Raw genomic sequence first — 27,861 nt, forward strand, 5'->3', positions numbered from 1 at the left:
GCGATCTAAATATGCGAGTAAAGTAGTGTTTCTAAAAAGTACCTCTCATTGTCACGATGTGGGCTATTTGTAAGGGCCTTTTGTGGGTCCCATCCTTCGACTCGTGTCGTGTCGAAAAGTGCTCATGCAAGGACTAAGCGTTTCCTCAGCACGCCATCTGTCGGGTCCCTATGCGGGTCGGATCCGGATTATCCTTGACCCGAAAGAAATGTCCATGATCTACAGCGGACAACGACCACTAAGCGACCACATCTAGCGATCTTTGGAATGTGTTCGGTCCACACAGATTAGCGACCATTCGTGCTACCGCGTCTTGCGACCTCCGTATTTCAATAAGATCCCCATCATGTCCTTTGGTGTATTTGCGAGTTTTCTCGTCTTCTTTAGCTTCCATTAGTACTTGCTCAATCGGGTGTAGCTCCTTCCCATTGTGGCGTGTTACCGCACTCACGTTCTCAATTAGATGTGTATCTATTTACGATGGTAGCTTCTGTGATGCTTGAATTGCTATTTTGTTAATTGTTTTGGCTAGTTGAGAGAGTTGGTTTCCTAACTGTTGCAAGCTCGTTTGTTTCTCTTGCAAGTTTTCCATTGTATCCTGTTGAAATTTAAGAGTAGTGAGAGCAAGGGATCTAACAATATCCTCTAAATCATACTTGAATATGGTGTTGGCAGTGCAACTTGCATAAGAGATGGAGGTGGTTGGTGTCTCGACTGCTCCTCTTGATTATCTGTGACTTCTCCATCCTTGGTTGTAGAACTCAAGTAGGAATCATATTGTTGTTGAAGTTGCTCAGGAAATCTCCTCACTGCATTTACTTGCCAATATGATGAAACCATACTATTTATGATTCTTGATCATCATAGAAATCCATTCTCTTGCTGGTATCCTTTCTTCAATTTCCTCCCAAAAAAAAAAAAAAAGATTCACCACCAATAGTTAAACTATATCAAGTACTACATGAATGTTCCTTGAAAAATAAAAAAACATTAGCATGTGATAAAAGAAAACAACAAGACTAAGAAACTAAAGTAGTTCCCTGCCAATGGCACCAAAATTTTGACTGATTATCGAAGTGGTCAAAATTAATCACCGATTCTAAAACTATAGCAGTAGTGGAATCATGTCAAATTCCTAAGAATTTACGAATTAATTTCTCGGTCAAGTTGTGTAACCAAATAGGGTGGAGTTTGAATTAAGAATTACTACTAACTAATAGAAACTAAACTGAAATCAGAGATAAATCATGAGGAAGAAATCAATAGAGAAGAATTTCGAACCAAGAGAGTGTATCACCCAATCATTATGTTAATCATTGATCGTACAAGATTAATTTCACAACCAAGCATTCAACTTCGAAATATATTAGGATAGCCATAACAAAATCCTGTTTTCCTATTGTAATTGACTTGACTCAAACATCTAAATCAAAACTTATTATCTCGTGACTGGGCTCGATGTGTTCCATATCAATTCAATAATAGCACTTGTGTCAGTGAAAACAATTGAACCTAGTCAAACAATTGAAATAGCTGCAATTATCCGACCTAGTTTTCTTGTCCCTACAAATAAATCATGCAAAGCACACAATTAATTTGCTTGGTACTCATACCACTCGTTCATGAAAATTATGAATCATTGAACTCATGGATAGCAGTAGAATAATTAATATCGAATCGAATTATCATATCTATAAATAATAATCATTCCATAAGATGTAAATCAAGACAAGAAATGAAATAAGATTAAAACTAATATCTCAAAACATAACAATTAGGTTTAATATTTCCCTTGAATCATAAAAGTAGATTAGCTACACATCATATGTGTAGAAAATCCTAAAATCCTATAGAAAAATATAAACTAAAAAAAAAGGAGAAGAGGAGAGATGGTATATACTACTAGAGTAATCAAATATGAAATTGGATACTAATATTCAACCTTCACATCCCTTTTTATAGCAGCAAAATCGTCATCTCTCTTGCCTTTCAACTTGCTGTCACGAAAGAAATTAAATTGCAGTAAAATTTTTTTTTTAGATTCCACTTTTGTATAGACAGACTAGAGCTTTAAATCAAGCCCTATCAGATGCTCAAGTCAGTTTCATTCTCATCTTTTTTGATCACTTTTTGATTTTATTTGAATTTTTCTGGTTCTCTTTTCTTCAAATGGGGTTAATACCGACCCCTCATCTAAAAGATGGATAATTCAGTTATCAATACAATAAATTCATTCTAAAACACTAGAATTAGGCATGCATTTGAGTGATAACATACATCCTATCAGTAACTAGGGATGAGATGGGCTTTGGGTTTTCATTTTAATGAAGGATAACTTTAGGGGTGCTCACAGTTCGGTTAAACCAGCTGAACTGAAAATTTGGTTCAAAAAATTCGATTCAATTTTTATTTTTTTTAGATCGGTTTTCAGTTTGGTTTCTTCCATCACCGTTTGGTGATCGAATCGAACCGAAAACTAATATATATTTTATTATTAATTATATTATATTAAAAATATAGTATTTTATATTATATATTAATATTATAATATAAACTAAAGAGTAAAAAGAATGAGTGAATGAGAAAAACAAGTAACGCACCACTCCAATTCTCCACTCTCTCCAGCAGCAGCCACACCCACAGCGACTCTCTCACCGCGACTTCGTTCTTCTTCTTCACGGAAGAAGAGAAACTTCACACTTCGCTCAGGTAATTTTTCTTTCTTTGTAAATTTCTTTTACAGTTTGTAGAAGAAATTCAAAAAATTTGATTTACAAGTTTTGTTTTGAAGGTGTTTGATGAAATGCCTGAAGTAAAGTTTTGTTTTTTTTTTTTTGTTTGGTTGTGTGCTTGTGCTGACTGCTTTCATTATACATTTTAGTTTTCAGATTTTGATATTTTGGTATATGTATTTTTGGATAAAATTGAAAAAATACTAAAATTATTTATATGTATTTAAAAAAACATCTTTTTTTGTTTTTTTTAATCAAAAAAACTGAACCGAATCTATTCAGTTTGATTTTTAAAAAAGGTGAACCAAAACTGAAAATTCGATTCGATTTAATTTAATTTAGTTAACCGAATTGAACACCCTAGATAACTTTGTTGGACCTTATGGATATTATGGCCTATTTTAGATATATAATAAACAACCCACATCATTTTACTCCCCCAATTCAAATATTGTTTTTGTTGGAAATCAACCAAAATTTTGAATGTATTGGATTAAATCATGAATATTCTTCTCATGAGTCCCATTAATTATCATTTTTTGTCTACCGTTTGGATCAGAGAATCTGTTTTCCATCTCTACTGGATCAACCGCCTTTTGACTTGGTCCTTGCTATATGAAGGAAGTAAGTTTCTACTATTTGTTACCTTGTTCTTGAAAACTTTGCGACCCGATACTCTTGGTGATTCCATTGCTTCCTCAGTGAATCCAACTCCACCCTAGGTATTCCTATTTCTTCCCTCTATTTTACGTATATATTATGTATAGTAGTTCGAGTTTGAGTTCTAGTCATGATTCTTATTCCAACTGGAATCGTCATCTACCCTTTCTCATCTTTCGGGATTTAGAGAAATAGCGACCGCAAAATCTGAGGTTCAAGTGGGTTATCTGCATGTTTCCAAAGATGAAGAGGGCTCGGATTAATGAAGCTCTTTCTATTAGGTCTTCTCTTACTATCAAGGATGTTCTCAAATTTCGTCACTACTACCATATTCCTCTTGATTACAACATCTGTAATTCCAAAACACGACCAGGTTATGCATCGTCTTCCCCTAAACTGTCCGACTTTCCATATTCCAAACTTAGATGCTAGGCTCCATTCTCCTATAGACGATCGTATTGCTAACATTATTAACCAGTTAAGGGTTAGCCCCAAGGAACTTGTCCCCAACTTAATAGTGACATCCTTTGCTTCATTATCATGATGCAATATTTTGAACAGGAACCTTCTTTTTAAATTTCTTGGCCTTATTCACTATAACAGATTCCACTAGGTTTCAGACTCCTTGGTTATACTACATTAATGCTTGCCGTAAATGTAGATTTGTAGGTAAACTTTTATAAACTCTGTTAGGTTGTGGAAGAGTAATTTCTTTTATCTTGAAGCCTCTACTTGTCATCCTTACAATGTCCCTACTTAGTGGTGCTTCCAAAAGCCCACTTTACGTTGTTTAGGTGGTCCATCTTAGGAAGAAAAATTTAATTGAGAATGTGTTGACTGGTTATAAGTTTGGGGAACTCTTAAAGGAGGATATTCTTAGCTTGATTAGGTTGTCATCTGCTTCCATTCGCACTACCAGAATCTTAGATTATCTGTCGCCTTTCTGACATCCATATTTGCTTTTGTTGTAGACTTAGTATTTTTTATCCTTTTGTAGATATGGTTGCTCGAGATGCAATGGCAGAGAATGACGGTCGATAGAAGCAAGGATGAATTACTAGCTATAGTCCGCGACAGGGATCACTTTGGTCTTTGAGTCATTATTTGTCCCCTCTACTCCTCGCATTGAATCCCTTGATCGGGACACTTTGCCACTGCCTGTTGCCGTCGAGCCTGTCATGCAGTATCCGGGCCAACCAATCCAGTTGAGATGGTCGAAGATATTGAAGTTGTTGATGTGGAGATAGAAGCAGAGACAAACCTTATTGAGTTGAAAAGACAGCATCGACACAAGAGTAGGTGTGAGGGGTCGTCTTAGGATAAAATTTAAAAGGTTGTGAAAATGAAACCTCCCCCTTCCTAATTGCTTTAATGAGAACTCTTAGAGGCCTTGTAAATAAAATAATACAGATGCAGAAGACCCAATTCACCTTGAGGAAAGTAGGTCGAAAAAGTCTCACAAAAAGCATTCTTTGAAGGAGAAGACATATGTTGCTGAGGGTTCTTGCACTAGACATGCCGAGGAGGATAGGGGTCATCAGTTTAAATCTCCTGTATACATGGCAGTTGAGGCTTTCAATCATCTCACTCTGGAGGGCATTGACAAAGATATTAAAAAACTGGAGATTTGTTATCGTTGCTTTGCAAGGGCGAGGGCTGAGATTGACCAAGATTAAATCTTTCTACTAGCCTTCTTCTCGATGAATAGACCTTTACTCCTGATTGGCAAGTGTGGGGGAGTATCTATATTTTTTATAACCGTGCTGGCAAAACCTCATTCGAATTATACAAAGCTTGTCTTCTTCTAAAGGACCAAATAGCTTTGGCTAACCTTCAGCATGCTCGGTTGGAGATGATGAGAGCAAATACTTACCAACATTCAAATTTCCATACTTTGCACTTCAAGGCCTACATTAGTTTCTAATTCTCTTTATTTTGTACGCTATGAGATCCTCTACGCTTTGAGTTTGCAATGTTCCTATTGGAGATACGATCGTGGAGATACAGAAGTGTGGATTTAGAATTTGGAAGATGAGAAGAAGGAAGATGAGTTGGCCCAGGTTAACTTGGAAGCCGAATTGGATGAAGCTCGCTGGCAACTTGCTTCGAAGAACATCATGAACGAGCACTTGGAGAAAGAGAGAGCTAAGTTGACGAGGGACTTATCCACTGCAAAGAAGTCTATGGAAGATCTCAAAGCAGGACATCAGTCTAAACAAGACAAGGCATACGACTCAAGGCTTGATGAGGGCTAGAATAGGTATCTATAATTTGAGGAATATATTGTGACCCTCAAGAAAACACGCATGGAAAAAGCTCGTGATTTCATTAAATCTCAAGCTTTCGAAGCGACAATCATCAATTGAGCTACTATAGAAGAATTTATGAGCTTTTACAAATGTCTGGTTTAGATAAAGCTTCTCAACGCTTTGAAGGACAATTTTGATATTTTTAGGGTTAGTTTTCTCAAGGATCGGAAGCTAGAGGATTTCCCTGAGAATTAGCTTATCAATCCCTGGTGGGAGAATGACGAGTTTGCCGATATTTTTAGCGCTTCTCAACTTCCTACTAGTGATCCTTTTCACAGCAGGGTTTCTCAAGGTACCACTTAAGATAGCTTCAAAGGAACATTTTGAATAGCTATTCTCACCACACTTAGCTAGCATCTGACCCCCTTTTCTGTGATTCTCTGTATCAAAAGACTTTATTAAATGAAATTTTGTCTAGTTGTTTTCGTCTTTACTTTTGGATCCTGCCCGTGAATATGCAAACCACTCTAAAAAGCCCATATTGCTTCTAGATGCTAATTAAGATTTCAACAGAACTCTACAAAATCTATTTACCCCCGCATCGTGAGTTGTCTTCAGGGTTTTTCTTTTAGATTTAAATTTAAATCGTGAAAAACTTAAACATCAAATTAGCTTCTCAATCTTAAGAAGCTTCACCGCTCCGAGCATTCGGTCTTTGGTTTTAAACCATAGGAGGTTTAATCGCTCCGATCATTTGGTCTTTATTTTTAAACTTTAAGAGGTTTTGTCACTCCAATCATTTGGACTTTAACCTTAAGAGATTTTGCCACTCCAACCATTTAGTCTTTATTTTAAACTTTAATAGGTTTTGTTGCTCCGACCATTTGGTCTTTGTTTTTAAAAAGTAGGAGGTTTCGTTACTCCGACCATTTGGTCTTTGTTTTTAAATCGTAGGAGGTTTCGTTACTCCGACCATTTGTCTTTTTAAATCTTAAAAGGTTTATTGCTCTGACCATTTGGTCTTTGTTTTTATACCTTAAGAGGTTTTTTCATTTGTCACTCTGACCATTTGGTCTTTATTTTTAAACCCTGAAGAGGTTTTCTCACTTGGCAATTTGATCTCTGTTTTTAAACCTTGAGAGGTTTTGTGGCTCCGACCATTTGGTCTTTGTTTAAACATTAAAAGGTTATGTCGATCTGACCAATTGGTCTTTGTTCTTAAACCTTAACAGCTTTGTCGTTGATCGCCATGCTAGTGCACACAATAGCATAAACACATAATATTGATTATATCGTATTCGTTTCACAGTGCTTTTACAAAAGGATGCCAAGTGTTTCAGATAGATATTAATGAGCTTTAACAAAATATAATCAAACCACATGAAAACCAGGAACCAAGTTAAGTGTAGAATTTTTACAAATTACTTATGTTGCATGGTCATGGTCGTTCATCTCCTCTATTGCAGATCTTCACTCCTTTATATGGTCCATCTTGATTGGTATCCAGTTTTTCCATGTGCTTTGACACTTCCACTTTCTTTAGGAACAAGTCTTTCACTCGAAAGCAACGATTTTCGCCTTTTTCTCTTGCGTCTCGTGTTATAGTGTACTTGAATTGGAGTGTTTGAACATACGTGACTTCTCTCTTCTCTTCTACTATCTCTAGGTTAGACGTCTTGCCACTTAATTTCCTTCTAGTTGTAAGCCACGACACTCATGGTTTCATTTCGATTTTAGCAAGGACGATGACTTCAGATCTATACACAACACATAAAGGAGTCTCTTTAGTGGATGTTCGTGGTGTAGTTCGGTAGGCCCATAATACCCCAAGGAGTTCTTCTATCCATGTTGTCTTAGCTCTGTCAAGTCTGATCTTTAAATTTTGTTGAATTATTATTAATCACTTCCACTAGTGTATTGGCCCTCGGTTTCCCATCGAAGTGAAATTTTGCAAGATGTGCATTTCTTTACACAAATCTACGATCTTTCGACCTTGGAGTTGTGCTCCATTCTCTAAGATCAAGGTTTTTGGAACCCTAAACCTAAAAACTATCTTCTACTAAAGAAATTTACTACTTCTCTATTTGTGATTCTAGAGACCACTTCTACTTCAACCTATTTACTAAAGTACTTCATTGCACCAATATAAACTTTTTTTCCCCCTTCTATTGTAGGAAGGGTCCACGATGTCAATTCCCCATAAGTCAAATACATATGTAGCTTTAGTGACCTCCAGGTTTGATGCTGGGGTGTGGATTAGATTGGCGTAATTTTGGCATTGTTCACATATTTTGGTGAAATATCTTGCATCGGCAACTAAGGTCATCCAAAAGTATCCTTGTCGCTAAACTTGTTACATAAGGACCGCCGCCTAGAGTGGTTTCCACAACAACTCTCATGGATTTCCCTAATGACACAGTGTCCCTCATGGGGGTCCAAGTATCTCAGCATCGATCCTTCGAAAGTCCTTTTGTAAAGTTCACATTTATATCATAATAATTTAATGCTTGCCTCAGGAAGTGTTCTCTGTCTGCTCTGACCCTCTCGCATTTTCTTGTGGATGAGTATCGCACTATTTCCTCTTTCCAACTCTTCTGGTCAATCGACACTAACACTGCCTCTTCTTCTTCCCTCTCTAAATTCTTGTTGATTTTTGAGGTATCTGATACTAGTTTTGATTTTATTCCTATCAACAGGTTTGCAAATTGGGCCAGTATATCAGCTTTCTCATTTTTGGACCTTGGAATCTGTTGCAAGTTAAACCTTCCAAACTCCTCGGTCAGTGACCAAACTAACTTAAGGTAACTGTTCATTCTTTCATCCCTTGCTTCATATGCTCATAAATAGTGATTAGCAACCAATTGCAAGTTAGTAAGAGCCCGTACCTCTTTTGTTCAGAATTTTCTGAGCATACGTGATCCTATTATGAAGGTTTCATATTCTGCTTTATTATTTGTGACTTGAAAGTTCAATTTGACCTCCGCCTCTTTGTCTTGACATGGATGAGCCTTCCACACGGACTATCCACTTTTCTTCCTTCTCCTCCAACACAATTGCTTCTTGCATATTCGACTCTGTGATGAAATCTACCAATACTTGTGCTTTTATCATTTTTCTAACTCTAAAGGCAATAGAGATTTCTCTCAACTCAATCGCCGATTTTGCCAACCTACCTGACACATCCAGTTTGGATAAGATTTGCTTCAGAGGTTGATTAATGAGCGCTATTATATGATGTGATTCGAAATAGAGCCTCAATTTTCTAGCCGATGTCACCAGGGATAAAACAAACTTTTCGATCTCCATGTATCATAACTCAGCTCCTTGCAATAGCTTACTCACATGGTATACCAGTTTGTGAAAATTGTCTACCTCTCTTGTGAGGACTGAACTTATAGCTGAATTCGATATTGCTAAGTACAACATGAGTGGTTGTCCACTTTTTGTCTTTGATAGGACTAGTGGTGTAGAAAAGTACACACTCATCTATCCATGTAAACTCCTTCATCTTTCTTAATGTCTTGAAAAATGGAAGACTAGGATCTTTCGACCTGGACAGGAATCTCGCTATAGAAGCTACACAACCTATCAACTTTAAGATTTCTTTAACCGATTTTTGGGGAATCTATTCTTGTGATGGTTTTTACTTTCTGGTTGTTTACCTTGATTCCTCTTTCTATCACTAAATAGCCCAAGAATTTCCCCATTAAACCCTAACTTACATGTTGTCGGGTTCATGCTGCACTTTCTTACGACCCTGCAACACTCCCTTAAATAGCCCAAGTGATCTTCTCTCCTCTTGATTTTTTTACCACCATATCATCCATGTATACCTCCATTATCTCCCCAATCAGCCCTTCAAACATCCGATTAACTAGCCTTTGGTAAGTGACCCTTGCATTTTTTAGTTCGAACGACATCACTTTATAGCAGCAGATGCCCTTGTTTTAACAAAAGATGTCAGGATTTGGTCCTCTTTAGCTATGAATATTTGATGATAGGCTTATAAGGTGTCAATCATACTTAACAGTGTACAACCTGTTATGGAATCTGTTAGTGAATCAATGCGAGGTAGTGGATAAGGGTCTTTACGACATGCCTTATTCAAGGTGGTGAAATCCCTACACATGCGTTATTTGCCCAATCCTTTGTGTACCACTACCATGTTGGCAAACCACTCAGTGTATTATAACTCCACGAATAATTATGTCTTCCACAACTTGTCCTCTTCATTTGCGATAATGTTGTTTCTTTTAATGCCAAAGCTTCTCTTCTTTTATTAGATAGGTTTTGTAGTAGTATCCACATTTAAGTGATGAACAATCCCTTCTATGTCTAATCCTTGTAAGTCCTTCAGCTCCCATCTGAAAATATCAATGTTTTGTCTTAAGAAGTTGACCATTGATAGTTTAACTATTGTATCTATCTAAGTTCCGACCTTGGTTACCTTGTCTGGGTACCCTAGGAACAACTCAATCTCCTTATTCTCTATTGATAAGATCCTAAGCTCGGTTCCTTCTTCACTTGGGTTTGCTTCTATTTTGGAGTTCGACCTATTTTCTGCTTGTTTTTCTCCTCTAACCCTACTACTGGCAAGTTATAGCATTCCCTAGTTGTTTTCTGATCACCTCTTACAACTCCCATGTCATCTTTCATTGGGAGTTTCAATTGTTTATGAAAATTAGATATGATATTATATGAAAAAGGTTCATCTACCATTAGGTATTTCACCATCATTGTTCTCCTTGTCGGGTCCATACCTAATGAGGTGGGTAAATCTATTATTCCTAGCGGCATAACGTTTGGCCCTCCGAAGCCCGGAAGACTTGCTACCGGTTTTAAGATAGAAAAGTCTAAGCCCATTTTCCTTAATAAATTTAGCAAGATGATATCTATTAGCCTTCCATATCTATTAATATCTTCCTAACTTGAAAATTCGCTACATCCATTGAGATAACTAGTGGTCATCCTAGGATTCCTCTACTCCTACTAAGTCATTATCATGAAAACTTATAGGCCCCTTCCTTTCCCTTTTTTGCACATTGAACATGAAATTATTTCTAGAGTGGGAGTTAGGTGTACATTTTCTTGCATACCTCGAGTCTCCTCCTGTCAATCCTCTAGGGATTGTATTGATCACGCCCCTCCTATGTCGGTATCATCTATGTTTGGGTCTTTTATTTCCTCTCTGTGTTGTTGGTGTACTGAGGTTAGGCAGTGGCTCTTGGTTCCCTTGACCAACTCGTTTGCCTTTGCTCTCCCCCCTTTTGGGGCTCTAGCGTACGTTAAAGAACTTGATTTTCATGTGAAACAAATTTCTTTAACTACCCTGGGCGAATGAGTGTTTCAATTTCATCTTTGAGCTAAAACATTATTTTGTATCATGGCCCACGTCCTTGTGAAAGTGCCAGTATTTAGGTGGGTTTTCCTTGCTTGGCCTTCCTTCTTGGGCATGGGCCACCTCAAGGCTTGGGATTTTTATCGAACAATACTGAATTAATTAATACCGGGGTATTTCGGGTAGCGGGGAATATCCTGTGCTGTTAGATATATACTGGGTTGGTGTGGGGATGCCATATTTATTGTGATGTCCTATGCTGATATTGCTACACACTCGGATAGAGATTGTGGGGATATCACATACAACGGGTATGTTATGCTGTCTATGATATGAAGTTGACAGAGATAATGATGGCCGACAAAATCATTGACTGATCTACCACAATTAGAGTAAGTAGGGCCCTTAGTTAATAAACAATAACATCAAATATTATGTCGTGGGCATGCACTATTCCTTACATCTATTGTTGCTACATGACGAATATTTATTAGTCGATGTGATTGCATTGTACATGACTTGTGGTCTATGTGTACATATATAGATTGGTTACCTATTCTTATTGAGTAGGCAGCTCATTCCTTGCCACGTACTTTTCAGGAGATAGGTCACACTGACTAGCCATATTGGACTTGAGTCGTGCTGTTGTTCTTATTAGGTGGGTCGGTGTGACATTTGAAGTCAGGATTTTTGGTTGTTTGATTGTTAAATATTCTAGTCTTTTGTCGGGCTTGCATTTAAAATTTTAGACAGTTGGCTGTTACATTATTCTCCTTTGAGGTTATGTACATGAGGACATCTGGTGAGGGTAAATATAACCTTTTGGCGATATGTATTGTCTCTTATGATATTTATATATTGTATTGATAAAATAGAATTTATTTTATGGGTTGAAAAGAAATTACTTATAGAATGAGTTGTAATTAAGGAAATGATGAAATAGTGATAACTAAATGTAATGAGTAGGGGATACTACATTGGGTGGTATCAGAGCAGGTCTACGTTTTTAAGGTAATAGGTTGATTGTGAGATGTACCTAATCATTGAATTGTTTAATGCAGGATGGTTTCTCAAGGTGCACGTGCTGACCCTTTAGCTAATAAGGAAGAGGTAGTGGAGTTCGTAGAGGGCTCAGTGGCACCTACAAGTGCAGGTAGGGTGGAAGTAGGTCGAGAGGGTGTTGGTGCTAATGCTCCAAGTCCTCCCGGTGGTGCTCTGTGGCAGGATTACACCAGAGTATGCACTGATCTTTCAAATGGCCTTTTAGGCCCAAGCACAAGCTCAATTGCAGTGACTTGCACAAGCGCACGCATCCACTCCAGCGCTAGCACTGTAGGTCCTACAATTCATCATAATTATGAAAGAATCAGCAAGATGGGGGCTACAGAATTTGAGGGTACCCTAGACCCAGAGGTTGCTAAGAGATGGTGGGAAAAAGTCGAAGATGTGATGAAGTTAGTGAATTACACTCCAGAGAATCGACTTAAGTATGTTGTTTCTTTGTTTGTGGGGAATGCCTTAATTTGGTGGAGGTCTATAAAAAGGGGATATGACCCAAGAGAAATAACTTGGGATGAGTTTCAGAAAGAGTTTGATGATAAATACAGACCCAAGATGTACTAAGATAAGAAGAGGATGGAGTTTCAAATTTAGATTAAGGGGATGATCAAACGGTGGTAGAATATGAGCTCCATTTTGCTGCACTAGCCAAGTATGCACCTGAAACAATATCGACTCAGGAGGATCGTTGTTACCATTTTGAGCAGGGGCTATGACCACAGATAAAAAAGGGCCTCACAGTTAGAATTACGAATTTTAAAACTCTTGTTGAATCAACGGTCTGGATGGAAGAAGCAGTAATTGAAGACAAGAAGAAGGGGGAAGCGAAGAGAAAATCAACGTACACAATAGGGGAATAAAGTAGGTTGACCAAGAGGGGAACCGACCGTTCATTCTCAGCGGGAAGTGAGAACTTTACACGTGGTGGTCCCATTTTTCGAGGAAGTAGTGGACTGAGGTTCGGTGGATCCACGGGCTTTAGCAGAGGTTCGTTTGAACGCAACTCATTTGCTACGCTTTCTACTGGATCGAGTAGGGGAGCTGGACAGAGTTATGGTCGACAATAGTTTTCCCTCCTAGTTGTTCTACCTGTGGAAGACAACATCTAGGGCCATGTTGGAGACAGGATGATATAGCTAAGACGTGTTATCGCTGTGGAGGTAGGGGACACATAGCTAGGAATTGTCCCAGTTAGACTGCAGGTATGGTTCGAAGTCTAGCTAGTGGAACCCAGAGCCAAAGCAGTGTTGGCAATAGTGGCAGGGGAGCTGAGAGAGGCAGAGGCAGAGGTAGACGCACTGGCAACAAAGATAGTAACCACGTTATTGATAGCAGTATGAGGGGGGCTAGAACACAAGTTACTCAAGGGTAGACCCAAGCAAGGATATATAACATGACTAGGGAGGAAGCCCTAGTATCGAATGACGTGATATCAGGTACAATATTGTTATTTGACATTGAGACTTATGTTTTGGTTGATCCTGGCTCTATGCATTCATATATATCATCAGAATTTACATCTAAAATATCGGGAGAGAATAGCTCTTTGGGATGTAGTTTGATGGTTTATTTGCCCGTTGGGGGGGGGGGTGTGGTAGTCAATAGTGTTAGGAAAGCGAGCTTAGTGAGGATCGGATATGTAAATTTATTTGTGGATCTTGTACTGCTGGATTTGAAGGAGTTTGATGTGATTTTGGGTATGGATTGGTTGGCATAACATAAAGCAATAGTTAACTGTTATACAAAGGAAGTGATGATCGAATATTCTGGCGAACCGAATGGAATATTTGCAGGGGATCATCAAGTAGTACCAGTTTGTGTAGTATCAACCATAGAGGCAAGACGATTGATGTTAAAAGGTTGTGAGGCATATCTAGCCCATGTGGTACATACTGAGAGGGTTAATCCCACATTAGAGGAAATCCTGGTAGTGAGAGACTTCCCTGAAGTATTCCCTGATAACTTACTAGGTTTGCCGCCGCATAGAGAAGTGGATTTTGCCATAAAAATACTTCCAGGAGTTGCCCCAATTTCTATTTCACCGTATAGAATGGCTCTTGAAGAATTACAAGTGCTTAAAAAGCAAATCGAAGAATGTTTGGGGTAAGGGTTTATCAGGCAGACTACTTCACTATGGGGAGCACCAGTGCTGTTTGTGAAGAAGAAAGATGGGAGTATGAGGTTATGTGTCGATTATTGCCAATTAAATAGGGTAACGGTGAAGAATAAATATTCATTACCGAGGATTGATGACCTGCTAGACCAATTATAGAGAGCTACAATATTTTCAAAGATCGATTTGAGGTCTAGGTATTGGCAGCTGAGGATAGCAGAGAATGACATATCAAAAATAACTTTTCGTACTCGTTATGGTCACTATGAGTTTTTGGTAATGCCCTTTGGATTAACAGATGCACCAACGGTGTTGATGTCATTTTAGGAATATATGGATCACTTTGTTATTATTTTTATAAATGACGTCTTGGTGTACTCGAAGAATAGAGAAGAGCATGCGCAACATCTAAGGATACTGTTACAGATTTTGAAAGAAAAGGAGTTATATGCTATATTAAGCAAATGTGAATTTTGGGTAAATCAGGTGGTTTTTCTTGGGCATGTGATATCTGGTGATGGTGTTATGCCTGACCCTTCAAAAGTGAAAGCTATTATAGAATGGAGAGTACCAAAGAATGCATCTAAAGTCTGTAGGGTTGGCTGGATATTACAGGAGATTTGTTGAGAGCTTCTCTATAGTTACTGGTCCTCTGACCAAGTTGCTGAGAAAGGGGTATATTTTCAGTGGACGGAACAGTGCTAATAAAGTTTTGATGAGTTGAAGAAGAAACTGACCTCCACTCCGATTTTGGTTTTGCCATCTGCTAGCGGTGGATATATAGTGTATACTGATGCTTCTAAATAGGGTTTGAGATGTGTGTTAATGCAAAATGGAAAGGTAATTGCTTATGCATACCGCTAATGAAGGAACCATGAGTTAGATTATCCCACACATGACTTAGGGTTAGCCGTGATTGTGCATGCGCTGAAGATCTGGAGACATTATTTGTACAGAGAAAAATTTTAGATCCTTACTAACTATAAAAGTTTGAATATATCTTGACACAGAAGAAATTGAATTTGAGACAAAGAAGATGAACAGAACTGCTGAATAATTATGATTGCACTATTGACTTTCATCTAAGGAAGGGCAAACGTGGTAGCAGATGCTTTGAGTAGAAAGAGTTCAAGTACATTGGCCAATTTGGGGAGTTACTATCATACATTGCTATTGGAGATGAGCTCTATGAATACGAAATTGGAGGTGGATCAGATAGCGGGTTTATTAGCAGCCTTGCAACTTAAACCAGACTTTGTGGATCAAATAAAAAAAGTGCAGACTCGAGATCCTTTCTTATTACAGATTCTGGAAAGGATAAAACTAGGTAAGAAACCAAATTTTTCGATAAGAGTTGATGGAGTGATAGTGAATGGGGAACGAGTTTGTTTGCCTGACATAGATGGGTTACGAGAAGAGATTTTGTGAGAAGCTCATAATACACCATATGCGATGCACCCTGGTACTACAAAAATGTATCGAAATTTAAGACCTTACTACTGGTGGCAGACAATAAAGAAAGAAGTTGCTGAATTTGTGGCTAAATGTATGACATGTTAACAAGTATAAGCAGAACATCAGGCTCTAGTAGGTAAACTTCGACCTCTATCAATACCAGAATAGAAGTGGGAAAAGATCATTATGGATTTTTTCGTGGGGTTGCCACGTACATTTAGAAAGCATGACGCTATTTGGGTAATTGTGGATAGATTAACGAAATCTGCTCATTTTTTGCCGGTACGAATAACTAATTCTCTTGATAAGTTAGTGTTCGAAATGGTGATCATAAAGCCAATTGGATTGGCAATTTTGATAATCATTTAGCAATTTTTATGAATGTGATATTATCTTGATGAATGTAGTAAGCATTCATCTGTGACACCATGTGTTTATTGTGTTTATTACTTACGTTGAACGGTGTTTTAATGTCACAACAAATGCCCACAGACCAATTGAATAACCTATGTAGTTGGGATGCGCATTGGATGACAGCTATGAAACCAACTTCTGAGGCTTGGTTAGAAATGTTCCAAGTCGAGGACCTCGAGATTGGGCATCGAGAGTCCTATAGAGACTTGCACTAAGTATTGCATTCATTGGATGAGTGTTGTGTTTCATCGGCGACAAACATGGGATGTTTATGCAATTTTAGTGGATTAGTTGACAAGGTTGTTAGTTGATTGAATTGGCTGGCGGGAATTGTCATATAGAAGCCTTGTAGGCTTGGTCGGTTGACTTGAATTCCCGATTTTGATAGTACAGGATTAGTCCTTGGACTTGAGGAATCATGGCAGTCGCATGCATATGATGGCTATATCTTGGATCTGGCGAGAGATGACTGTGTCTTGGATGTGGTCATTATAAGCCTTTTCCAGTGTAGTTGGATTATGTATTGAGGATGGTGGATTTCAAGATAGAATTTGTCCTCTATCAGTATATGATGGTTATATCTCCTATGCGCTTTGAGATGGTTTAGACTCTCTAAGTCTATGACCATAGTATTGGTCGAATAGGAAATTGTTTCCTTTGTCGATCAAAAGAGTAAATGCATCTCAAGTATTCAGCATAGTTGCCTGATCCAAGACAGGAACCGACATTCAATTACATGCTCTAGACTAAGGTCGAGAGATGATCGACAGAAAGACCATACTTGTACGGAACTTAAGAGCCTAAATATTCACGCCAACATTCACTTAGTCTCTAGTGCCAGAATAGTTGCTAAACGGCCACCCATGGTGACATGCGTTTCCGATTAATAATTAATTAAAAATAATTAAATATACTAAATTTAATTAATTATTTGTGCTGAACACAACGCCAAGTCTAGCTGAGGATGAACCTAAAGAGTCACACACAAATCTACTACGAAATTCGTGGAATTAATTTGGAATTACTTCGAGAAGAAATGGATTAATTTAATTGGATTAAATTAATTCAAAAAATATATATAAATGATTGGATCATTTATTTAATAGTCCATTTGATGGATGGCTCAAGAATAAATTAATTAGATTAATTAATTTTGGGCTTAATACCTTTAAATTAATTAGATTAATTTATTTTGTTTGGCTTAATTAATTGATTGGATGAATGAATTAGAATTTGGGCTTAGATTTATTTAATTGGATTAAATAAATCTTTAGACTTGGTTGGTCTAAAATTAATTTAATTAATTATTGTCCAATGGAATTTGGTTGGACTTAATTTAATTTGATTAAATCAAGTCCGGTCCATACTTGAAGTCCAAGTCCATTTGGTTGAACAGAGGTTTGGACTTCAATAAAAATCAAATATTAAGAGATTGGTGGAAAATGTACGTACATTATATAATATTTTATTTATAGTTTATGATGTTCTATATATTGATTATATGTATAATATTTTATTATAGGACGTGACGACAAAATAGAGGGTTGAGCAGTCCCTTGTGTTAATTGAATCATTTTGGAATTTGAGGTAAGTATAGCTAATTGGGTTTATATATATATATATATTGATATGTTTAGTATTATATATTATATATATTGATTTTTTATATTTGATCGTGAACTTGGATTTATATTTATATACGTGGATTTTGTATATTGGTTGTTTATATAGTTAGTTTTGGACTATTTGTTGGATTACCTTAATATCAGTGGAATTATTATTATGTGTTATATGTGATTGTAATGCATGGACGTGAGAGTATGATTATATAACCGTATAATTGATTGTTGCATGAAATCGAATTGGGAAGTTATTATTGATAAAGTAATTATTATAGAGAACAGAATGATGAAGTTAGCGATATTGCTGTTGTGAATTGAAATAAAAGATGGTGCTTACCTAATTAGGAACATAGTCAATGGTTTACGATAATCTGATTGATAATGATGTGGTTGATGATGTGATATGAAAAATAAATAAATAAAGCTAGGTACCATAGCGCATGGGGTACCGGGGTATTTCGGGTAGCGGGGAATATCTTGTACTGTTAGCTACACACTGGACTGGTGTGGGGATGCCATGCTTGTTGTGATGAGCCTGTGCTAATATTGCTACACACTAAATAGAGAGTGTGAGGATATCACATACACTGTGTTGTATATGATATGACATTGACTGAGATGATGATGGCCGACAAAATCATTGATTGATGTACCCCAATTAGAGTAAGTAGGCCCTTAGTTAATAAACGATAACGTCAAATATTATGTCGTGGATTGATTTATAGTCGTGGGTATTCCTTACATCTGCTGTTGCTGTATGACGAATATTTGTTAGTTGATGTGATTGCATTGTACGTGACTTGCGGCCTATGTGTACATAACTGGTTGGGTATACGTACTGAGTAAGCAGAGCATTCCTTGCCATTTACTTTTCAGGGGATAGGTCACACTAACTAGCTACATTGAACTTGAGTCATGATGTTGTTCTTATTAGGTGGGTTAGCCAAGACATTTAAAGCCGGGACTTTTTGGTATTTGGTTGTTAAATATTTTAGTGTTTTGTCGGGTTTGCATTTAAAATTTTGTACAGTTGGCTATTACGCTATTCTCCTTTGAGGTTATGTAATGAGGACATCTGGTGAGGGTATATATAACCTTTTGGATATATCTATTATCTCTTATGATATTTATATATTATATTGATAAAATAAAATTTATTTTACGGGTTGTAAAGAAGTTATAAAATGAGTTGTAATTAAGGAAATGATGAAATAGTGATAATTAAATATAGTGAGTAGGGGGTGCTACACATCGAGATCTCGTATACGCTCTAAGATGGTTTAAACTCTAAAAGTCTTTGCCCAAAGTGATTGATTGATTAGGGATAGTTTCCTAGACAGGATGAGTAGAGTATTCACATCTTGAGTATCAAGTATAGTTGCCTAGTCAAGAATGGAAATTGACACCCAATTTCATACCCTAGACTGAGTCTAGGAGACGGTTGACAGTAGGATCATACTCATATAACTCGGAGCCTAAATGTTCATGCCATAGTCTCTAGTGCCATGGGCTGTTGCTGGATGGCCACTCATGGTGACGGGCTATTTCTGATTATGGGATAATCATAAATAATTAATTAAATTTAATTTAATTTACTGTGTTGGTCATAAACGCCCAAGTATAGTTGAGGGTGAACCTAAAGAATCACATACTACCACTATAACGAGATGGAATTAATTCTAAAAGAGTCTAATTAATTTAATTGGATTAAATTAATTCTTGAATGGAATAAATTATTGGATCATTTATTTATTGAATGGATGACTTGAAATTTAATTAATTAGATTAATTAAAATTTTAAATAGCTAATAAAATTAATTGGATTAATTTTAATTCGGTTTGGTTCAAAATTAAAAGAGAGAGCATGGGCTTGATCTTTTAATTAGATTAAAAGATGAGGAGTTCAATATTGGGCTTGTAATTAAATTAGATTTTAGTTAAAGTCCATTAGACGTGTGTTTCACTTAATTTTAATTAATTGAGCCCGGTCTATTAAATACAAATCCAAGGCCTTGGTTAGTCCTTGACTAGGTCAAGGAGGATTTTTTTGGAGAGTGTTGGTTGATTTTCTTGAGGAAAATTCGTGCATGAGGGGTTGCTAGGGTTAGGATGGTTGTTTCGGAGTCTAGGTTAGAACTCCATATACATGTATGACTAGATCAAATATATACCTACATCTAACTCTAGCTACACACACAACATACACTAATCTCTGCACCTCTCAAAATTCGTCTCTCTTTCTCTTATTCTCTCCATCTTATTAGTTCTTCTTTTGGTCTAGAAATCAAAGAAAAAGGAAATGAAGTCAAAACACGTTAATTGATAGCGGTTATTTTGATCTCTACTCTTTCATGGTCGTTCTTGCTAGCACGAGGAGACCACGTTCTATTAGTCGGAGGGTGGACGACTTTAGAGGATCTCATCATCAAGATCCCATCCTTGAACGGATCTGGAGATGAGGAATCAATGTTTGTAGTCATGCAAGAAAAACTTCAAAGGTAAATTCAAGGTTTTACTTTTTTCATCTCATTTTTCTTGCGATGCTTAGCCTTTGTATTTTTAGTATACACCAAATGCCCGAGATAGATCAAGTGTAAACCCCTTGATCGGTATTTTTATTCTTTGAATCATTAATATTTTTATTTTTCGTTCTTCCGCCGCGCTTCCCGAGCCAATCCACTTCTTTCATCTGTTTGATAGTGAATAAGCATGTGGTAGAGCTTTTTGCTCTTCTTTTGTTGGCAAACTGGTACAAGAACTTTCTAACCAATTGCTTGTACATAACCACTGCAGCTTCGAGCAATGAAGTAAACCATTCTTGAGCCCGCTCCTATAGAGTTGTTATGAAAATCTGAGGATTCATGGCATCTAAAAAACCATATAAGTGCATTATGTGCTCAAAAGATGTTACATGTTCCTGGGGATCTTTATTCGCATCATACTTCGGCAAGTCTAGTACCTTGGAGCCATGGGAGGAAAGCTCTGTAGTGTTCTCTACCATAAAGAGTGAGCCCTTCTTTTGTATGGTGGGAATGTTGATGACTGCAAGATCTCTTACTCTATTGGCTAGAGCTCTGATTTCAAGGGGTCAATCCTCTTTCTATTACAATTTTTAACCATCAGATTCCTTTTGTTGCCGTTCCATGATCTTCTTACTTGAAGAACGGCCTAGGTGGCCATGGGTTATTTCTAGATTCTCATGATCCCTCACACTCTGTAAGGATTCCTTAACTTCCGTTGACATCAATACTTTTTCAACTTCCTTTAAGTGAGACGAACCAAAATATCCTGACTTGGTCCTATCACTCCCGCGGCTATCAGTACGGCCTCTTTTCCCGATCGAGTGTTTGAACTGCTTAGTTCTTCATCTAGCCTCAACTAATCGCCCTCCATTCTCACCTCAATTAATTGTGAGATCTTTGGATTATTTTCTACAGATAGTACAAAAATGATGGACTTGGTTGCAATACGTACGATCATGGGTTGTACGGTTGCACACTAGCTACGAGGCGCAGGGAAATAAGCTTGAGATCTGCACAAGGTATGGAGGTGTCGGATGGATCCGAACTTAAGCACTCTGACAACCAAGTTAGTTATGTGGGTCGGAGTTCTATAATTGGAAGCATAAAGATAATAAATAAGGTGGTTAACATACCTGAAATCTTCATAAGGGGTTTATATACTTCTCCTAATGTATGGATGACACCTAGCAGCCTAGGATCTTGCCACATGTCGATCATACCCGATAACTAGGGATAAAATGGGATTTGGGCCTTCATTTTAATCAAGGATGACTTGTTAGGCCTTGTTGGGCCTTGTGGATATGTTTGACAGCTTAAACCATACTACAATGTGTTTGGTAGAGTTTTTTAAGAAAAGATCTTATAAGCCGAAGCATAAAATATTAGGAGCTTATATGCTCTTTAAAAAAAATTAAGAAATTGTCAACTTATTTATAAGATCTTAACAAATTCTTTCAGATCAAGGAATAATTTTCATTGCTCTTCCCTGAGATATGTTGTAATTATACGTGGACCTCATGTGGTTTAAAAAGTTACATTTAGTACCTCTGATGTTTGTTTACGTCCAATAAATAAATCCTTCCATTACTTAAACTTCATAGAATTTATCGATATTAGTAAAAAAATTAAATAAAAATTCATATACACTAGTCAGGTGCTTATATAATTTATGCATAGTTATAAACAAAAAAAAAATGGAGAGGAAGTCTGTAAAGAAATAGAGATTCTTACCCAGATTTACAGGTTACACAGCAGCAGATGAAGGCAGACTACAAGAGGAAGAAGATAGCCATTGGGAAGAAACGGGTTACCAAGAAGCACGTTTGTTTACAGTTGTTTAAAGCACGGCTCCCCTTCGCACGCGTTTTATTAGTTGCTTCAGTGTAAGGAAGCACTCACACACTTCTATTAGTGAATTAGCAATTCTTCCTTTCCTTTGGCAGTTAAGTGTAAGCGTGTATAAATACACATACACTTCTTCTTCTTCAAATATGAAAGAGAAGAAAAACTGATTGTACCAGAAAAACTGAAACTCAGAGAAATAAGATCGTTTTCTTGTTCTTCATCCTTCTTGGCTATTGCGTTCAATGAATTCGCATTATGATATAGCTTCCGCAAGAAATTTTCACATGGTATCAAGAGCCATTGATGATCTCTGATTAAAAAAGAAAATCTGCTGCAACTTTATCTTGATTACAAGATTCACAAGAAGCTCAAGAATGGCAGAAGACCCTGATATCCTAAAGCTGCAACCTAATGATAATCTGGGAATAAGTCTTGTCACTACTCCCCTGGATGGCTCCAATTTCTTGTCATGGAGCAGATCAATAAAATTGGCTGTGATAGCCAAAACAAAACTGAGTTTTATCAATAAAGATGCAGAAATACCAGAAAAAGATACAAAAGAATTCAAGTAATGGATCAAGGCAGACAACATGGTTACCTCGTGGATCTTGAATTCCATTTCAAGGAACATAGTGGAGAGTTTCATGTACATAAATACATCAAGAGAGCTATGGACTGAACTTGAAAGCAGGTATGGACAATGCAATGGTCCAATGGAATATCGGTTAAAAAGAGAACTTGCATCACTATCACAAGGTTCTTTAGATTTTTCTGCATATTTTTCAAAATTAAAAAGGCTATGGGATGAGTTAGCCTGCATTACACCCATTCCAAAATGCACATGTATCCTAAAATGCACATGTACTGCAGCAAAAGAGAGTCCAGAAATTAAGAGCTCAGACCAGCTTATGCAATTCCTAATGGGATTGAATGATACCTACGACCATGTGAGAAGTCAAATCCTCGTGATGGAACCCTATCCTAATGTTAGTAAGGCATTTTCCATGGTTCTTAGAGTTGAGAAGCAGAAAGACGTCAACACAGAACCTCAGTATACATCTCAAAATGTGGCAATGCAAGTTTACAAGAAACCAGATTTTTCAAGAAACTTTCAAAAGAAAAGAAATTTTGTTGATAAGAAATCTCAAGTCTGTAAGGAATGTGGCAAATCAGGGCACCTGAAGGAAGTGTGCTTCGAAATTCACGGGTATCCAGAATGGTACAAAAACCTTATGGAACAAAGGAAGAAAAGCATGTCTGTCAACCCCAAGGTGGCAGTAGCTTATGATCAAAATGAAAGAGCAAATAATGCAGTTGACAACAAAGTGATTGCTGAGGTCTTAAAGACAGAGATAAACAAATTTCTTGGTGGTTTTAGACCCCAGACCTTGGCATTGACAGACACTGCATACCATGATTTTTTAGGTAACACTTATGATAACTCATGTCTAAGTCTGAATCTTACTAAAAACTGGATTATAGACAGTGGTTCCACTTCTCATATGTGCAACAATGAATTATTGTTTACTGATAAGAAGATTGAATCATCTAATAATTGCATTCACCTGGCTGATGGCACTAAACATCATGTTAGAAGTTCAGGAACTATCATACTTTTTGACAAGATCATTTTAAATGATGTCTTATATGTTCCTAATCTACAATTCAATCTCTTATCTGTGAGCAAGCTATCTAATTCATCAAATATAGACTTTAAGTCTTAAAATCTTGTTGTATTATGTAGGACCACAGGACTAGAGAAGTCATTGTTGTAGCTTGTTTAATAGAGAAACTGTATATCTTGAATAAGCAGAGCTTTGACAACAAACACTGCATGATTCCAGAGATTTTAGCCTTGCTACTTCACACATTTCTTCAGAACTATAGCATAGGAGACTAGGACACTTGTCTCAAAATGTAATGATTCATACTGGATTGGTCAAGGATGATAAAAATCAAACTGTACAATGTGAAATTTTCCCTCGGGCAAAACAACAAAGATTACCTTTTCCTTTAAGCACTTCAGTTTCTGATGAATGTTTTGATCTTCTTCATGTGGATTTATGGGGGCCATATAATGAATATTCCATATCAAGATGTAGTTTTATGTTGACTATTGTTGATGACAAAAATAGGTGCACATGGACTTACCTAATGCAACATAAAACACAGACAACAGAGATCTTTTGAAAAATTTTCATAAAATGGTTCTAACCTAATTTAACAAGAGAATCAAAACAATAAGAAGTGATAATGGCACATAATTTCTAGGAGAGCAAACTCAAAAATTGTTCAAGGATGAGGGGATCATACATCAAACTACATGCACATATACCCCCCAACAAAATGGCATTGTAGAGAGAAAACATAAACACTTGCTTCAAATGGCTAGATCTCTTATGTTCCTAAGTAATCTACCTAAAATGTTTTGGAGTAAAGCCATTTTAACCTCCATTTACATTATAAATAGAATTCCCTCAAGTATTTTAAACTGGAAAACTCCATATGAAACATTGTTTAAGAAACCTGTGGATTACTCCTTTTTTAAAACTTTTGGTTGCTTATGCTTTGCTACTAACAATATGCCCCATAAATCTAAATTTGAGGCTAGAGCCTCCAAATGTTTTTCCTTATGCAGGGCAATAAACAGACCCTATAAACTGTTCTATTCCTAAACCTATAGAGGACATAGACTATGAGGAACCTGAAAATGTAGAAACTCCTACAGAAACCATATATGAGTCTCTTATACCTGAAACAGATGAAAACACAGTTCTTAGAAGGTCTATAAGATAAACCAATAGACCAATAAGACTGAATGATTATGTATGTTCCTTTAATTATGATATTCCTAACATCGCCTACTCTTCACTTAGTGACAAATGTCTTGCTACAGCAACTGAAAATCCTCAAGAGCCTAAGAACTTTGAAGAAGCTATGAAATCTGAGAATTGGATAAAAGCCATGAATAATGAAATAAAGGCATTAGAAAACAATGAGACATGGGAAGTCACACAACTCCCTAAAAACAAGAGGATAATAGGGTGTAAATGGGTTTATAAACTGAAACTAAAACGTAATGGCACTATAGATAGATATAAGGCTAGACTTGTAGCCAAAAGTTACAATCAAATAGAGGGAATAGACTATGTAGATAGTTTTTCTCCTGTTGCTAAAGCAGTACAATTAGAATTTTGCTATCCTTAGTTGCTAAAACAACACTGGCATTTACATCAATTAGACATTAATAATGTCTTTTTACATGGTTTCTTAGATGAAGAAATTTATATGGAACCTCCTAAAGGTTACCCTATCCCTGAAAATCATGTATGCAAGTTAAAGAGATCTTTATATGGCCTTAAGCAAGCCTCTAGACAATGGAACCAAGAAACTTACCTTTCAATTGGAAAATTATGGTTTCATGCAATCTAAGTTTGATTACTGTCTCTTTACAAAAGTTACTGAGAAGGGATTATTTTGTTTGTTGGTTTATGTTGATGATGTTCTTCTCACAGGCCCTTGTGAGAAAACTATATCAGAAATAAAGTCTCACTTACACAGCCTATTCACCATTAAGGATATGGGAAAGGCTAGGTCTTTTCTTGGTTTAGAAATTTTCAGGTCTGAAGCAGGAACTTTGATATCCCAAAGCAAGTACATCAAAGATATCATTGCAGATGTGGGGCTAACTCAAGCAAAACCAACAAATACACCATTACCTGTGGGTATTAAGCTAAATGCAGATGTAGGAGAACAATTAGAAGATCCAGGACCTTACAGAAGGCTGCTTGGGAGGCTACTGTATTTAGGATTTTCCAGACCAGATGTGTGTTATGGAACTCAACAGCTGAGCCAATACATGCAATTTCCCTGCAGAGAACATTGGAATGCAGCATTACATTTGGTCAGGTATTTGAAAGGAAGCATCAACAAAGGTCTATTCTTCAACACACAAGATAACTTTGAGCTAAAGGCTTTTTGTGATGCTGATTGGGCAACATGCGAAGACACCCGTAGATCCCTAACAGGTTACTATATTTTTCTTAGAGATTTCCTAGTGTCAAGGAAAACCAAGAAGCAAAATACGGTTTCAAGGTCCTCAGCAGAGGCAGAATACAGAAGTATGGGAACAACTGCGTATGAGCTTACTTGGATACATAATTTGTTGAAGGATTTTCAGATTAATGTACCCACACCAATTGAGTTTTACTGCGACAACCAAGCTGCTCTATACATTACAGCAAATCCAGTGTTCCACGAAAGAACCAAGCACATTGAAATAGACTGCCATTTGGTGAGGGACAAATACAAACAGGGGTTCATTGATTCAAGACACATATCTACAAAAGATCAACTTGTAGACATTTTCACAAAGACCCTGCCAGGCCCTAAATTCATGTATCTTGTGTCCAAGTTGAGCCTTGTCAATTTATTGACAAGCTCCACTTGAAGGGAACGTGTAAAAAAATAGAGATTCTTACCCAGATTTACAGGTTACACAGCAGCAGATGAAGGTAGACTACAAGAGGAAGAAGATAGCCATTGGGAAGAAACGGGTTACCAAGAAGCACGTTTGTTTACAGTTGTTTAAAGCGCGGCTCCCCTTCGCACGCGTTTTATTAGTTGCTTCAGTGTAAGGAAGCGCTCACACGCTTCTATTAGTGAATTAGCAATTCTTCCTTTCCTTTGGCAGTTAAGTGTAAGTGTGTATCAATACACATACACTTCTTCTTCTTCAAATATGAAAGAGAAGAAAAACTGATTGTAGCAGAAAAATTGAAACTCAGAGAAATAAGATCGTTTTCTTGTTCTTCATTTTTCTTGGCTATTGCATTCTATGAATTCGCATTATGATATAGCTTCTGCAAGAAATTTCACAAAGTCATTACAATTAAAAGTTGGAAATACAAAAATTTGGAAAAAAAATAAAATAAAATGAACTAAAATATGCTCAAAATCACACAAGCATGTATAGAAAAAGCCTCATAGTCGCCATTTGCCTTCAACACTCAATGCCGCGTTTTTAACAGCCCAACAATTGTGACTTAACAGCCACTTGCAACTCACGTGTCAATTTCATCTAAAACTTAATGGTGATAGCTAATTTTATACAGTTTTTCGTTTATATGGTGTTGTTCTTTATTAAGCTGACGAAGCATGATACTAGGATTGCAAAGTGGCCTAAAGTGTTGTACCAAAAATGCAATTCACTTGAAAGTGGAAATAGTCATTTATTTTATGTTTCAGTAATGTCTAAAAGTACTCATTTTAGTCCGTGAAATTTTTATGCTTTCGGAGGTTCTTGAGTATCTTGACGTGAAAATACTAATTTTTTCCGATGAAGAGTGCTCCACCACCATGCTTCCGCTCTTCCTCTAGAATAAGCAGGGAAATCACTGCCGCGAGGCCGACGGCGTGGTGATGCTTTTGAGATTGTGATTTCTCCATGTTCTAATTCAAAATTGATGTAATTTTTTCATTAGCCAAAAGAAATATATACTATATAGAATCCATGGGTGCGGAAATATTATTCCCGACTTAAAATGAAGTTGCCAATTATGAAGAAAGTCGAGGAGCACGTAGGCCGACGGACGACGGCGTCCACCATGTTGAGATGCTTGTTTGCTCTTGATCATTTTTTAGTTTACCTGTTGGCCATGTTTTTCACGACCACACCATGTAAAAAATGCCAGATATGCACCATGTTGTACGGTCGACCATGCTTTCTAGCACCAGTAGTTTTAACCTCGATTTTAACAATTAGACAAAAATACTTAATAATTTCTAAAATAAAAGACCAAAATCATATTTCAAAAATATAGGAAGCTAAATCAGTCTAGTGGTAAAATATA

The 27,861-nt window shown here is 36.9% G+C and overlaps 1 long non-coding RNA gene across 1 annotated transcript; it reads left to right on the forward strand.

The window, feature by feature from the left end:
- Window positions 1-2,549: 2,549 nt before the first annotated feature.
- On the forward strand, window positions 2,550-6,134 carry LOC105173317 (uncharacterized). The gene is made up of 3 exons (XR_848728.3): window positions 2,550-2,709; window positions 3,292-3,454; window positions 4,390-6,134. It is a non-coding gene; the product is annotated as an uncharacterized LOC105173317 (long non-coding RNA).
- The last annotated feature ends 21,727 nt before the right edge of the window (window positions 6,135-27,861 follow it).

Source organism: Sesamum indicum, linkage group LG11 (genome assembly GCF_026168435.1).
Source record: "Sesamum indicum cultivar Baizhima isolate 11 linkage group LG11, ASM2616843v1, whole genome shotgun sequence".
NCBI lineage: Eukaryota > Viridiplantae > Streptophyta > Magnoliopsida > Lamiales > Pedaliaceae > Sesamum > Sesamum indicum.